Genomic DNA, 3311 nt, shown 5'->3' on the forward strand with positions numbered 1-3311 from the left:
TCTATACAATCATGCTAGCATAATCTTGCTGAATTTTAAACACCTTCTGAATCTTCTTTCACTTGTTTAAAAACTTATACTTTAATACTTTTATACTTATGTGAAACTTATTTTACTTGTTCAAAATCTTATACTTATAATACTTCAAAATAATAATCAACTTTCTTCTTGGGCCCGACAACTGTACTTGCTATGCGCGCATCCCTAACTAGACCCGGCGTCAGACGTGCTCTTCTGACAAGCCCATGCTGCGGTATGGTATAGGACACGTGTACACCTCGATTTGTGTGCACCAAGCTCCCATAGCTCTATATAAGAGCCCTTAGACTTCACCGGAGGTATGAAATCTCTGATCCTGGAAGCCACCTTCTTGTTTTTCGTTTGCCTGACTTGAGCGTCGGAGGGTCGTCGCCGGGAACCCCTTCCCGGCTCGACTTCTTTGCAGGTTCGCCAGAAGTCGGTACAAGTGGTCGGAGATCTACGTCAGCAGTCGGAGAACGCCACGTACCCAGCGTCCGTTGATTCAGCGACTCGGACGGGATCATCTAGCTTTTGTAAACATTTATTTGTTGAAATAAAAGAATTACATTGGTCAATATCTGTATTTATTTGTTAAATGTAATTGTTCAATTAATTTATATAGTAGACAACATGGAGTGTGGTGTCACACTCAGAAGATCATGTTGTCGGTTCTCTATAAATTATAAACAAGTTGCTCACGACTAAAATGGAAAGGAACAAACCATCATAATAGTCGTAGTGTAATTAAGTATTAGTTTATCTTGACTAATAAATTACACTGATATAGTTTAAGTGTATTGAGTAGGATCATTTAGGTAAGTTCTTTTTGTACTGACTTAGTAAAAGAACTAGACCTTAGTTATTATGGAAGTGTGTGCTCTTAATCCTAATATAATAACAAGCACATATATTTAATATTTATTTCTTTGACTTATCAAAGGGTGAGGTTTAGCTCGATAAATCAATATGCCCGATAAGTTGGGAAATGATATTACTTATAGTGTGTGTTGTTGATTATAGAAGAAATATGTGTCCTAGTTATCTAGGTTGAGAATGCCCCCAAGAGGAGCTCAGAAGGATTGTCATGTTAAACCTTGCAGGTGGACCTAGTCCGACATGACAATGAAGTTGAGTGGTACTATTCTTGGAGCTAGATATTAATTAAGTGAGTTGTCAGTAACTTACTTAATTAGTGGACATTCGTAATATTAAACACAGAGAGACTAACACACTCATGATAAGAAGGAGCCCATAATGTAATTTGGGATTGGTGCGGTAGTGCGATAATAACTCTCTAGTGGAATGAGTTATTATCGATGAACTTGAGTTGTGTGTTCGAGACAAACACGGGATGCTCAAGCTCATCGGAAGGTCAAAACCAATTTCTCCTCTAGGTTCCTGTCGTAGCCTCATTAAAGCCTCAAGTCCATCCAAAGAAAGGCCCGTCTTGGTGTCCAAGAAGGGGGCCGACCCATTGCTTGGTGACCAAGCAATGACCGACCACATCTCCTTTTAATAGGGCTGGCCCTATTGCTTGGTGACCAAGCATGTAGGGGCCGGCCACAATTATTTCAAATAGGAGGAGTGTTTTAAATTTTTAAAAATATTCTCTTTGTAGAAAACTATAAGTTTTAAAAGAGAGATTTTAATTTTTTAAAACTTTCCTTATTTGAATTAGGCCACATGTTTTAATAGAGAGATTTAAAAGTTTTAAAACTTTTCTTTTTTAACCATCCTCATGGTTTAAGAAAAAAAAGGGAGATAAGTTTTAAAATTAAGATTTTCTATCATCATGTTAAAAAAGGAAATTTTGTTAGAGAAGTTTTAAATTTAAAACATGGTTTTAATTTTTAGAACTTTTCTTTTTTAACTTCTACTTTAGGAAAGATAGCTTGTAAATTTTATAAGAGGATTTTTTCTTGTAAAATTTTTAAAAATTATATTTCCTTTATTCCCTTGATGAGGTGGCCGGCCATAAAAAAAAAAATTAAAATCATCACAAAATCAAATTTGGTGATTGATTCAATCAAGAGGAAAGAAAAGGAAAAATTAAAAGGAAAAAGGAAAAACTCTTGGATGATTTTATTTTTTGTAAAAAGTTTTTCCTTATTTGCCTTGGGCAATTAATATAAAAGAAGAGATGAAGGGGGCTTCATGAGACACAACTCTTATTCTTTGGCTTGGAGACTCTCTTAGTGGCCGGCCCCTCTCTCCCTCTCTTCTCCCTTTGCTCTCTTTTCTGTTGTGGTGGTGGTGGCCGAATATTACAAAGAGGAGAAGCTCTTTTGGGTGGTGTTCATCTTGGAGAATCGTCGCCCACACGACGTCCAAGACGAGGCGAGGAATACGGCAAAAGATCTCAAGATCATTAGCTTACAAAGAGAAGGTATAACTAGTAATTTTATTCCGCATCATACTAGTTATTTTCTTTTTAAGAATTCTAAATACAAGAGACAATTAGATCTAGTTTTTCGAATAAGTTTTTCGAGTTTGTGTTTCTTCTTTTTTGAATTTGTGATTCGATTGTTCTTTTTGGTTAACCTAGAGTTATTTAAGGAAATTAAATATTAGCTTTCCTTAAAAGGCTTTGACTAGGCGGTGGTGGTTGCTCCCATATCCAAGAAGGTCATGTGCCTCGCCATGCAGTCCTGGAAGCCAATTTTAGAAATTAATATTTAATGGAATTAATAACGTAGGTGAATTTGAATCAATAGTGTTAAGTTCCGCTTGCGATTCAAATCTAAACCATTAAGAACAGATAAGTTAAATTTGGAATAAATGATGTTAAGTTCCGTCTGCGATTTATAATTTAACTTCTAAAGAACACAATAGGTTATTTAAGGAAAGGTTCGACACTTGAAAAAAAAATTTTATATAGTAGAACCGGTACGTTTTCCTAGGATTAACTAACAGAAGGCCCCTTAGATGCTGGATGGAAGGCACCTTCCATGAGTTGAAGGTGCATTTGAGTGGATAAACAATGCATACAACAATGGTTATCAACACCGAGCATTTGGGGATAACTATCCTAGCCAGAGGCACCTTCATTAGAGTTGAAGGCACCTTTAACAGTCCATAAAATGACTCCTCAACCAAATGCTCAACACAACAAATGGTATCAGAGTCATGATCCAGACCCGATGCCATGTGGGGTGGCGTTGAACGAAGTTCAAAGTAGGTCCGGAGTTGGTCATGAGTGACCGGATACTCGTAGGGAGGCCCAGAGAAAGTCAAAGTGACCAGATGCCTGTGGGAAGACCTCGGAGCAAGTTAGGATAATTGAATACTTG

The sequence above is a fragment of the Zingiber officinale genome, chromosome 11B (genome assembly GCF_018446385.1).
Source record: "Zingiber officinale cultivar Zhangliang chromosome 11B, Zo_v1.1, whole genome shotgun sequence".
NCBI lineage: Eukaryota > Viridiplantae > Streptophyta > Magnoliopsida > Zingiberales > Zingiberaceae > Zingiber > Zingiber officinale.